Source organism: Tupaia chinensis, unplaced genomic scaffold (assembly GCF_000334495.1).
Source record: "Tupaia chinensis unplaced genomic scaffold, TupChi_1.0 Scaffold138235_1, whole genome shotgun sequence".
Classification (NCBI taxonomy): Eukaryota; Metazoa; Chordata; class Mammalia; order Scandentia; family Tupaiidae; genus Tupaia; species Tupaia belangeri.
The window spans coordinates 675570-689197 of NW_006198133.1; the positions used below are offsets into that span (position 1 = coordinate 675570).

At 38.8% G+C, this 13628-nt stretch overlaps 1 pseudogene; it reads right to left on the bottom strand.

The window, feature by feature from the left end:
* Nucleotides 1–7873: 7873 nt before the first annotated feature.
* Nucleotides 7874–8950, bottom strand: LOC102489715 (coiled-coil domain-containing protein 50-like; annotated as a pseudogene).
* Between the last annotated feature and the right edge of the window lie 4678 nt (nucleotides 8951–13628).

Below are 13628 nucleotides of genomic sequence, written 5' to 3' on the forward strand. Positions count from 1 at the left end.
AGTTGCTTTTCCCTTAACACTTTGAATATATTTTCCCATTCTTTCCTCACTCACATTGTTTCCGATGAGAGATCTGCCGTTGGTCTGATGGATTACCTTTTGTAGGTAACTTGCTGTTTTTCTCTTGCCAATCTTAGTATCTTGTCTTTGTCTGTGGTTTTAAACTTTTCTTAAAAATTATTTTATTTAACTTTTAAAATTATTTATTTATTTACAGTCATTCAGTGTACATCAATACAGTATACAAAATGAGATTTTTCCATCCAGTATACATTGTATATTAGCTCAGTCAAGGATTTTACCATACATGTTATCATCAACAAATAATTTTCTATTTCTGTTTCTTATATATTTTGCTTTTTTCCCTCCGTGATTCCCTATCTCTCACTCTGCCAACTCTCCTCCTTCTCCCACACTGTCTGCTACATACAGTTGTTTTCCATGCAATTTTTTCACATTTTATTGATTCACTAAAGATCTTAATTAATTTAAAAACTTTCAATATCAAGCACAGCTGATATATACATAGTTAAGAATGCATGTGTGACTTTAGGCATAAACCTCAGTGAGTAAAGTGAACATACTATAAAGTAGCACCTTGCTGGAGCTATATAGCTTACTGCAGAAGTTAAATAGGTATTAATAGGTATTTTTAATGCATTATTTAATTTCAAAAAGAAGTTTTAGTTTTAATAGTTCAAAATTAAAAAATGTTAAGAGAAATTTGCTTAAAACTTAAAGCCAGGAAAAAAGGTTAGGATTCAGTTCAAATAGTAGGTGGATGAACCTATCAACAGTTCAAGAGAAGACAAAAATCCTCAAATATGGAAGTCAAAGCATGGAAGAAAATGAGTAATGTTTTAGTCTAAAGTAAAAAAAAAGTTATATTTCACTATTTCAGACTCTCATAATTAATCCCTTTTCTACTAAATTTGCAGTGTTAGTATGGTCTGATCTTTCCATTTAACTCTGGAAGTTAACATTCAACTTGGACTTGTCTCTACCATTAGGCTGGCCATTATATTGGTTGTTTCTTATACTCTTATTTCATACTCTTATTTCTGTGTGACCGACTTTAGTTTTCCTAGTATAGCATTTTCTTCACTTTTTGGAGAGCTGGTATGGTGTTGGTAAATTCATTTAGGTTTTGTTTATCTGAGAATGTTTTTGTCTTTTTTTCCCCCATATGAAAGATAATCTTGCTGGGTATAATAGTTTTGGTTGAAATTGTTTTTTTTTTCCATTTTTTAAAATTTACATTAATTCACTGTACATCATTATAGCATATAAAATGAGATTTATCCATTCAGAATACAATGTATATAGGCTCAATCAAGCACATCAACATATATGTTATTGTCAACAAATAATTTTCCATTTCTTGTTTCCTGTATATTTTGCCTTTTTTTCCCATCCTTGGTTCCCTATCTCACCCTCTGCCATCTCCCACCCTCCTCCCACACTGTGTCTGGTATCTGTTGTTGCTTTCTATGCCTCCCCCATTTTATTGTTTCATTAAATATCTTAATAAATCTAAATATTTTCAATAGCAAGCACAGCCGATATATACATATCCATGAACACAAGTCTGACTTTAGGCATAAACCTCAGTGAATACAATGAACATACTATAAAGTAGCACCTAGCTAGGGCTATATAGATTACTGCAGTCATAAAATAGGTATTTTTAATGCTTTTTTTTTCTTCTGAAAATTTTTTTAAATTAATTTACATTCATTCCCTGAGCATCATCACAACATACTAAATGTGGTTTCCCATCTAGAATAAACTGCATAGTGGCTTAATCATGCATGTTATCATCCATAATATTCCATTTCTACTTTCATGTATATATGTTTTTTACCCCATGTCTGACCCTCTGCTCTATTCCACTCTCTTATTAAAAAATTTTGGTCAATCTGGCTATAATGTGTCTTGGAGAAGATCTTCTTGGGTTGATTCTATTTGGGGTCCTCTGTACTTCTTGAGACTAAATCTTTGAGTGCCTCTCCAGTTTTGGAAAGTTTTCTTGCAGGATTTCATGGAATAGATTATCAATGCCCTTATGAGTTTCTTCACCTTCTGGAATGCCTATTATCCAGATGTTCGGAAGTTTAATTGTATCTAGTATTTCTTGTATATTATTCTCAAATTTCTGGGCCATTTTCTCAGTCTTCATGGTGAATTTTTCTCTTCTACATCTGAGATTCTATTTTCTGTATGATCTAGTCTGCTTTTAATACTTTCAAGGGAAATTTTGACTTCTTGTATTATAGCCTTCATCTCTAACAGTTCCATCTGATTCTTTTGTAAAGTGTGAAATTCCTCTTTCAGATCTTGCATGAATTTCCTCACCTCTTGGAACTCTTCAACTCCTTTCTCCTTCCTCTTCAGCAGTTCCTTGTCTCTCTTCTCTTCCATCTCTGTAAGCTTTGCCATTATGAATGTTCTGAATCCTTTATCAGACATTTCCATTGAACTGTGTGTGGATGAAGAAAAGTTATCTTTTTCCCTCGGAGGAGAGGTATTTTCCTGCTTCCCCATATTTCTTGTGGTCCTGCAGTGATTTCTAGTCATCTGGTGGATGGTCGGTTTCTTCCCAAACTTGGAAGTTCAATCACGTGAGTTTTGTATGCTGGGGGCCGAATTATCAGTGGGACCTCTTCATTTCTCTGTTTCCCCCAAAATGGCTAGATCGCATGAGCCATGGAGCTGTGAAGTTGTTTTTTCACTTAACATTTTTCATATATTTTCCCATTCTTTCCTGCTTGCATTGCTTCCCATGAAAGGTCTGACATTAACCTTATGGGATATCCTTTGAAAGTAACTTGACTTTTCTCTCTTGCCAATTTTAGTATCTTGTCTGTATATATGGTTTTGGTCCATTTGGCTATGATGTGCTTTGGGGAAGATCTTCTTGGGTCGATTCTATGTGGGGTCTTTTGTATTTCTTGGGTCTGGATATTTGAGTGCCTCTCTAAGTTTGGAAAGTTTTCTTCCAGGATATTATGGAATAGATTATCAATACCCTTATTAGTTTCTTCACCTTCTGGGATACGATGATCCGATCGTTTGGGCATTTAATATTACTCATATGTTATTCTCATTTTGGGGGGTTACTTTCTCAGTCTGTTTGGTGCATTTTTTTTAGGTCATAGGTTCTATCTTCTACATCTAAGATTTGATCTTCTGCATGATCTAATCTGCATTTGATATTTTTAATGGAAGTTTTAATTTTCTGTATTATAGCCTTCATCTCTAACAATTCTATTTGATTCTTTTTTATGATGTGCATCTCCTCTTTCAGATCATGCAAGAATTTCCTCACCTCCTGGAATTCAGTGTCTCTTTTCTCCTGGATCTTCTGGAGTTCATTGTCTCTATTATCATGCCTCTCTGTTAGTTTTGTCACTGTGAATATTTTAAATTTTTTAATCTGACATTTCCATGAATTTTCTAATATTCTTTTTTTAATTTTTTATTTTTAGAGGTTTTTGCTATAGGGCGTGTGCGCTCTCCAGACAGACAGAGAGAGACAGAGACAGAAAGTGAGAAATCACCCCCCCAGGGGGGATGGTGATGCCGCAATCCCTTCTCCTCCATTCTCCTCTTGGGATCTTGGGCATGCACGCACATGCGCCTGGCGTTTTAAGCCACTGGGCCCAGGATGCGAACCACGGTCGACTATGTAGGAGTCCAGCGACATAGCCATTACGCTAACTGCTGGTTCCAGTTTCCTAATATTCTTTGTGGAGGATGAGGAGTTATTCTTTTCCATTAGAGGGGAGATATTTTCGTTTATCATATTTCTTGTGTCTCTGCAGTGGTTTCTGGTCATCTGGTTCCAGGTTAGACTGAGGAGCAGGAGGGTGAAGTCTGGATAGAGGGTCTTCAGTGGTTGAAAACCCTGAGTGGGGCTACTTGTAACTCAAATATAGGTGGCTGCTGATTGGCTTATCCTGGCTCTTGGCTAGACTGGGAAGCAGGAAGGTGAAGTCTGGGCAGAGGGTCTTCAGTGGTTGCTTTTTGAACTTTTTCAAAGTACTAAAAACTGGTACAAGACAAGGCTGCTCACTTTCACAACTCCTTTTCAATATAGGGCTGGAAGTCCTAGCCAATGCAATCAGAAAAGAGAATAAAATAAAGGGTATTACATAAGGAAAGAAAAGGTGAAATTATCTCTATTTGCAGATGACATGATTGTATACATAGAAGACCCAATGGTATCCATAAAAAAACTTCTGGAAGTAATAAGTGAATACAGTGAAGTGGCAGGATACAAAATCAACATACAAAAATGTATACCATTTCTATATATGAATAATAAGCAGACTTAGGTAGAACTGAAGAATGTAATTCCATTTACCATAGTCACAAAAAGTATGATACCTAGGAATAAATCTAACCAAAGAAGTGAAAAACCTCTACAAAAACTATGAAAGCCTTAAAAAAGAAATAAAAAATGACACAAAAAAAGTTGAAAGACATCCCATGTTCCTGGATCAGAAGATATAATTATATCAAGAAGATATAATTAAAATGGCAATTATACCAAAATTAATCTACATATTTAATGCAATCCCAATCAAAATACCAGAGACATTCTTCACAGATTTAGAAAACACAACCAGAATTTATCTGGAATCATAAAAGACCCTATCTTGATGATTCAATTCTGCACAAGAAGAGTGGAGTAGGAAGCATCTCACTTCCTGACCCCAAAATATATTATAAAGTTGTAATAATCAAAACAGCATGGTATTGGCACAAAAACAGACTGGTGGACCAATAGGACAGAAGAGAGATCTTAGAAATAAATCCCAAAGTATACAGCCAACTTATTTTTGACAAAGAGTACAAGTTAATCTAGTGGGGAAAAGAAAACCTCTTTAGCAAATGATGGTGGAAAAACTGGTTATCCACTTGCAGAAAGATGAACCTGGACCTCTCTCTCTCACCATTAACAAAAATCAATTCAAAGTGGATCATAGATCTAAACTTAAGATCACAGACCATAAAACTACTGGTGGAAAACACTAGGGAAACTCTGGGAGACATTAGGGCAGGCAAAGACTTCTTAAATAAGACCCCCAAAGCACAGGCAATAATCCTAAAAATAGACAAGTGGGATTACATCAGATTAAGAAGCTTCTACACAACAAAAGACAGAGTAGTTAGTGTGAATGGACAACCCTTGGAATGGGAGAATAATTTTATAATCTATGCCTCCGATAAGGGACTGATAACCAGAATACATGAGGAACTCAAGAGACTTGAAAAGAAATGATCAACCCAATTAAAAGACAGGAAAATTAGCTGAACAGACAACTGTAAGGAAGATATATGAACAGCCAAAAAGCATATGATAAAATTTCCAACATCTCTTTTCATAAGGGAGATGCAAATCAAAATGACAATGGGATAACACCTAACCCCAGTCAGAATGGCTAAGATTAATAAAATAAAGAATAGTAAGTGTTGGCAAGGCTGTGGAGAAAAGGGGCCTCTCCTACACTGTCAATGGAAATGTAAATTAGTACAGCCACTGTGGAGAACACTATGGAGATTCCTGAAAGACCTACAAAGAGAACTACCATATGATCCAGCAGTTCCACTCCTGGGTATCTACCCAAAGGACAGGAATGGACTTGGTCAGAAAAACACTTCCACATCCATGTTTATTGTGGCACTATTCACAAATTGCTAAGACATTAAACCAACCCAAATGTCCACAGATGAATGGATTGAAAATGTGTGGCACATATACTCTAGGGAATACTATTCAGCCATAAAAAACTCAGTCATATGTGTATTCCATTTCTGAGTTGAGAAAACAAACAAAAAAAAATTGGAAGCCAAGAGGATTGTGAGACAGGGAGTGAGTGCAAGCAGAAAATGTGCCACTCTGGGGACCCCTTTGTTATCAATGTTCCTGAAAAAAGAAAAGCAGCCTTGGATTCACTGGCTTCAAGCCCATTTCATGTTTACTGCAACACCCCACCAGTCTGAGGGGTTGGTCACGTGGCCAAAGACGTCTGACAAAAGTTGAAACGTAAGGAAAATCACAACATCTGGTGGCCAGTTGAAGCCTTGCTCACCACAAGGGCCCAGTACTGATTCAGAAGGAGTAACCTAAGGAGGGCTTTGGGAGCTGAATGCCATGTTAGAACCTTCTAGATTGGTACAATGTGCTCTATTTTTTGCTTAAGAGTAAGACTCCGGGCAACAGCTTTTGTTCCTTCCTATGTCACCATCAATGCCATTCTATCCTGGCATTTGAAAGAAAGTGGACAGATATGAAAGATTTACTACTGAGTGAAACAAGCCAGGCAATGAAAGACATTGTATGTCTCCACTTATATACCAACTATCTGCCCTCTGTGGCAGACACTGAAAGACTAGAAGACAGAGAATCGTGGAAAATGGTGAGGGATACTGACGACAGTGTGGGACGAGGGTAGAAGAAGGGGGATAATATGAGGAAAGAAATTAAGGAGAAAAATAGAGAGACAAGACATTTATGTGACACAGAAATGGATTATTATCTGTTGATGATAACATGTTTAGTATCCTGATCTGGACTGGCATGAAGAGTATTCATGTTGGGTAAATTCACTTAAAAAGCTAAGTGATGTATACTGATCAAATGTATAAAATAAATAAAATAAAATAAAAAATTTAGAAAAAGGGAAGTATATGAGGGGTGTTGTGCTTGTGTTTGTGGACACTCCCATTAACAGGAATGTCAATAGCTGTGTCATCTTGTGATTCTTACAAATCAAAATAGAATGTAAGGCATATGCCAGGAATATCCTTTATTTTTTATTTCTTACATTCTTTTTTTTAAGAGAGAGGTTTTTTGTTATAGGGTGTATATTCTTTCTGAGGAGACAGACAGAAAGCAAGAAATCACACCTTGGAGGATGGCCATGCCACTCTCTTCTCCTTCATTCTCCTTTCAGGATTTTGGGCATGTATGCACACACACACAGTGTGAATTTTAAGCTGCCAGGTCTGGGACTTGAACCGTGGTGACTACATGTGAGTCCAGTGATGTAACTATTATCCCATCTGCTAGTCCCAATTTCTTGTTTTCTTTTTTTTCTGCATTGCATCCAAACATTACTTTTTACTTTGATCATTCAACTCCCCAAAATTCTAATTGCTACATAAAGACTAGTCCTTGGACATCAATGCTGCACACCTAACAGAACAGAATTTTACAGAGCTCTTACAATCCAGTATCTCAGGACCTACATGCATCATAGAGGTGACCATATTCAGAAGCTACATTTTCTTTGATTACCTAAGTGAGTAGGGATAACCAAAACATTTGAAATAAACTAAAATTATTTATGGTCAACAAAACACTTGATAAATTCCAGGAGCACAAATATAGGAAGAAAAAAGTAAGTTATGAAATGCATCTACATGATCCAGGAATATCTGCCACAGTGAGTTTGTTTTTGAGGTGGATTCCTAGGTTTTTACTGCTTGTAATGAAAACCTTTATGAGAGGACTCTAACTTCAAGAAATGTCCTGTGTGGGGACCAGCAGTTAGCATAATGGCTATGTCGCTGGACTCCCATGTAGTCGACCGCGGTTTGCGTCCTGGACCCGGTGGATAAAACTCACGCCGGGCACATGTGCATTCATGCCCAAGATCCTGAGAGGAGAATGGAGGAGAAGGGATTGTGGTGTGGCCATTCCCCCTGGGGGCGTGATGTGATTTCTGGCTTTCTAGCTCTCTTTGTCTGTCTGTCTGATGAGCGCATGCGCCCTATAGCGAAACCTCTCAAAAAAAAAAAAAAGAAATGCCCTGTGGAGCTACGCTGCTTTATAAAGCGACCGTAATCAGATCTTCAGCATCTGTCACAGTGGGTGGGGTAGCTGTGCTGGCCTGTCATTCTTAGAATGCTGAGCTTCATCACTCTCTTTGCACTTTGGGTGTATTAATTTAGTTTTTGGCTTTCACTCAGGGTCATGCTTTCTTTTGTCAAAGACGATTTCTCCCCTACCTTAGCATTCTCGTCAGCTTTCTTGTCTTCAGCCACGGGAAGTCAAGTAATTTCCTTATCCCGGGCTACCTGAGCTGCTCTCATGTCCACCTGGGTAGTTAAAAGTTCCTCTTCTTGCAGTTTTCTGGCAATTTCAGCAATCACCATTCCTGAGCTCTGTGCGTCAGTCATGATGGAGTAGAGGCAGCTTCTTTTACTACTGTTGGCTTCATTCCTCCATCTTCGTAACAGCAACTATCCTTCATTAGCACTGGTTCCAGAGAACTCTGGAATGTATTTCTTTTGCTTTTTCTTTTCCCGTAACTCTTTTTCTTATAAAAGAGAAATTATGTCCTCATCCTTTCTCCTGAATGTGTTGTCTCTCTGCCTCAAGAGCCAGCTTCTCCTGAATTTCCTGAGCAATTTCACAGCTTTGTTGTTCAGTCATGTGGTACTTTTTTTTTTTTTTTGGAGAGGTTTTTGCTATAGGGCACGTGTGCTCGCCAGACAGACAGAGACATAGAGACAGAAAGCGAGAAATCACCCCCCAGAAGAGATGGTCACCCACAATCCCTTCTCCTCCATTCTCCTCTCGGGATCTTGGGCATGATGCACACGCGCCCGACATGAGTTTTAAGCCACTGGGTCCAGGACACGAACCGCGGTCGCCTATGTGGGAGTCCAGAGACATAGCCATTACGCTAACTGCTGGTTCCCTCGTGTGGTACTTTTGAAGCTAAGCCTGGGCTTTCAGATGTTTCTCTTAGAGCTGCTTAGCCACCTGGAGATCATGCTGGACCAGATAGTTCCACTGAATGTTCGATACTAAATGAACCTCAATTTCTTGTTCTTGCAGGTTGTGAGCCAGGGTATGGTCCTCCAGGATAGCAGAATCTCAGCACACTTCCTTGACTCCTGGCACCTTGGACTGGTCAATGCTGACTTAAGCCATGTTGGACCAGCACAAGGAATCTCCTATATTGAGTAAAGGTTCTGACTTTAGGACGTAGACTTCCCAGAGTGTAGAGGACTGGGTAGAGAAATGATATTCTTTGTAGGCAATCTGCCATCCTCAAAACAAAAGTAATAAATGGGACCAGCAATTAGCGTAATTGCTATGTCACAATTACAACTCCCATGTAGTCGACTGTGGTTTGAGTCCTGGACTCGGTGGCTTAAACTCATGCCAGGTGCATGGGCGTGTGTGCTCAAGATACCAAGAGGAGAATGGAGGAGAAGGGATTGCGGTATGGCCATACCCCCTTGGGGGTGATTTTTCACTTTCTATCTTTCTCTGTCGAGTGCACATGTCCTAGCAAAAACCTCTCCAAAAAAAAAAAGAACAAACGTAATAAATGGACAAGGGGTGGGTGGTGTAGTGGACTGCACCTGCATAGTGTACTGCACCAGCCTATCAGTGTGCACAAGAGGTGTTGATATTGTGGTGATTTTTAAATGATGGCAGCCAGGGAGACCTCTGTGGATTAGCTTTGCCTTGTCCTAAGTCATAGGAGAGATCCTCAGATACAGACCTGGCTGTGAAAAAATGGGCATCTGAATTGGATGAGAAACACTATGTAGTGCAATAGGAAGAAGACTGAATTAGTGTTACCTTTAATCTACCATCTGACTCCAGATATGTCACTTCATTTGTCTAGACCCAGGTCTCCCCTGTGTTTGGTATGCACTGCTTGGCTGGCTACAGGAAACAAGAGGCATCCTTGGTTTGCATCACTGTGTTGAAAATAACTTGAGTGGACTCACTCAGTAATGTAGTAGGGAGACCAGTATGTTTCATTGCTGCTGTGGGTTATTTCCGAGTTTACAGAGAGGAGTGCTCATGCCTCCCCGAGAGTAGAACCAGTTACTTGGAAGAGGAAACTTGTTACTTGGGAAACCTGGGTGGGTGCAGATGCTCCTGGGGGTGGGACTGGGTGGTGAAATGGTAGTGTGAGACTCCACAAGGCTGAGCCAGGTGATCTCCCTGAGTGTGCTGGGCATGTGTGTGCCCATCCTCCGGATTGGCTGAGGGTGGGGTAGATGGAAGCTTCAGAACACTGTCAGGGTTCTCTCTCTCTCTCTCTCTTCCTCATGAATGAAATAAATAAATGTTTTAGGGAAAAGATTATGTTTTAATGCTAGTAGGACCCCTAGATTGAGTTAGCGCTCTTCGAGGTCTGCTGTCAAAAGCAGGCAGTAAGGGCTCTAAGGAGGAGTTCGTCACAATGGGGAGAGGAGTCTGGGCAGATGCTGAGAGCTGAGCTGGAATAGTGGAGAAGACTGATTCTGGGATAGTAAAGGTTCGAGGCTCACTCCTCATAAGCCAGCTGCCCTACCAAGACCTGGAAGACAATCTCTGAGCATGTCAACATCCACAAAAGCAGTAGGGACCTTAGATCCAGGATCCAAGTTCAATATGCAGACTAACCTCTTTTCTTATTGTTTTACTTCCATGTACCTTTTGTTTATGAAAAAATGGCATCCTAATAAAGTTCGGATCAAATATCTAATTAGGAGACTTGCCAGTGAAGAAAGACTTAGCAATTATATGCAATAAACAATGCCCTCAGTAAATCTTAGGTTCCTTCTGGTCCTGAAATGTTATTCTTTTATTATGAAATGAGAGTAACTGATCATTTAACTCTGACTCATACATTCTTGAACAAGAAAATCTTGATTTATGTTATAGCACTTGGCACAAGAGTCTGAACACTGGGTCTGCTCAGATCATTTAAGAACAGATGCTAACAGACTAACAGCTTGTTACTGGTCCTTGATACGTTGCACTTACTTGAACTTTCATTTTTACCCTGGGTTTCCTAATAGCCATGCACATTTCTAGTCATATTTAGGGTATGGCTTGAAAGTGACCAAGATGCTAATTATCTATAAAAATGTATTCCAATTTAAAAGGGGAGAAGACTGTCTTACTATTTACTAGGTCTGCGTCATTTTATTTTAACATTTTTAGTAGGTAGACACCATGAAGGTAGAGACATTTGCTTCTCTTTCCTTCATTGATATATAACAAGCATTTAGAACAGTGCCTGGAACAAAAGGGGCACTTAATAAATATTTACTTCATGAAAAATTGCTATGTTTCAATAATAAAATGCTAAAAATGTGAATGTTTTCTTTTTTATATCAGCCTTATTTGTTCCCAGAGTAGTGAGTTGTGTACTTTAGCAATCCCATGATTTGTGCTGCCTTCCTGAAAGAAGATTTATAACCCTGCCCTTTGCTCTCATCTTGGAGGAAGTCCTTCATGGTGGGGCCAGAGCAGGAACACGTGACTTGCTTTGGTCAGGGTCCATGAGCAAACACGTTGTACACCATATCCCAGAAGAAGCTTCAAGAGCCATTGCCTGTTTCTACCATCTCTCTCGCCTTTTCCCTCTGCCAGACAAGAAAGGCATGTCCCACACAGGGACTGCTTTTTCACCCAGGGTCCTGCAGTGAGAAGGTATGTGAAAGAACTCAAGGAATGAGCAGGTGGTGTTTGCGGTGTTGGACTCCCACAAGGCCAACAGCGGTTTGAGTCCTCTCCCTGGCAGCTTGATTTCTCACTTTCTCTTTCTCTCTGGTCTAATTAAAGATAGTAATAATACTGATAAATAAAACTGAGTGAATAATTCTTTAAAAAAGAAATAAAGAACTGGAGTTGACTTGCAGTTGCCGGTTGGTGACGTGTGAAAATGAACCATCATTGGTGCAAGTCAGTGAGATCAGGCGGGTGGTCGTCACATTGCCATAACCTAGCAAAAGCCTAGGTGAATTTTGGAGAAATGTGCAGAAGTTAGCATGTAGAGATGATTATTTAAAGAGTATAGTTTGCTTGTTTGTTTTCTCTATGCAAACATTAAAGCCGCATTACAGCAAGTGAAGACTTGAGCCCCAAGGATTACAGATAATAAATATCTTCAGGTATGATTTTTAAGATTTTCAGATTATTCATGTTCTTAGGTGTGTGCTCAAGAATGACAGAGTAAAGGCTTAATAGGTGTTTGATGCTTGAATAAATGCATGTTTAACTTTTTAAAAGATTATTTTATGCATGATAGCATATGTGTGTGTAAGAGAGAGAAAAAGAGAGATGGAAGAACCCTCAACAAGGTCTCATAAGCTGGAGAAAGGGCTCAGTATGTTTTCAGAGTGACCTGGGGATCTGAGCCTGCAGTCAGTCAGGTGGCTTCCAGAACCACGGTTTGATTTCCTACTGATTGCTCCACTACACTGGGCCAAGTTTAATTTTTATTTTACATTTTTGGGAGAAGTAGAGGGCAGGTTGTTGGAAAATAACCTGTGGAAATAAGGAAAATAAGCCTGTGGGGAATAGTAGCAGACTGCAGCAGCACTGAGTAATTTGAGAAAATGATCATCTTCTCCTTTGCATACCTGCAGAAGTCATGAGAAGAGGCAACCACACAAATCTCAGACAGTTTCTCTGGTAGTTGTTGTTGCAAATTCAGTTTCTGAGTCATGATGATTTTAAAGAACCTTTATTCTTGGGGAACAAGTATTTAAATTTTAATTTTATTTCAATTCACGTATTTATTTATCCAACAGAATTGTTGAGAATTCACTATTTGTTAGATATTGTACCAGGTCAAGTACAGGCCATACTTATGAGATACCACAGATGATTCTCAAATCCACTTCTTTTTTTTTTAAATTTATATTTATTTGCATTCATTCACTGTACATCATTACAGCATGCAAAATGAGATTTCCCATCAGGGTACACTGTATATTGTCTCAATCAAGCACATCATCAAACATGTTATTGTCAGCAAATAATTTTCCATTTCTTGTTTTCTGTATGTTTTGCTTTTATCCCCCCATCCTTGATTCCCTATCTCTTACCCTCTGCCATCTCCCACTCTCCTCCCACATTGTCTCTGGTATTTATGTTTGCTTTCTATACAGTTTCCCCTCCCCCCGACATTTTATTGAATTACTAAAAACCTTAATCTAAATATTTTCATAACAAACACAGCTGACATATACATTTCCATGAACACAAGTCTAACTTCAGGCATCCTATAAAGTAGCACCTAGCTGGGGCTATATATCTTACTGTGGTCATTGAATAGATATTTTTTTCCTGAAACTTTTTTTTGTACCTTAATTTACACATCACAGCATACAAAATGTGATTTCCCATCCAGTATATACTGCATAGTGACTTAATCATGCATATTATAAAAAATTTTCCATTTCTAGTTCCTAGAATTATTTTTACCCCTCTTTCTGACCCTCTGTCCTTTCCCACCCTCTTCTCACACTATCTCTGGTGTCTACAATTGTCTTCCATTCCTTTCCCACCCACATTGTATTGATTACACAATTTCTTACATAATCTAACTACTTTCAATGGTGAGTTCACTCGTTACTATTAAGAAAACCAGTTTTAACTTAAATCAAAGAAATGCCAAGGCACTTTGCTTAAAGCCAGGAAACAGTTTAGGATTCTGTTCAAATGGTAGGTGCGTGAACCTATCAGTCTCATGTACTTTTATCTTCTGTTCTGGTTCAATTTTCCTGATTAAATTCTAGGATATAATATTCAACTCCAGACTTGTCCCTACGATTAAGTTGGCCACTTTCTTAGTTTTTGAACTCTTATTTCC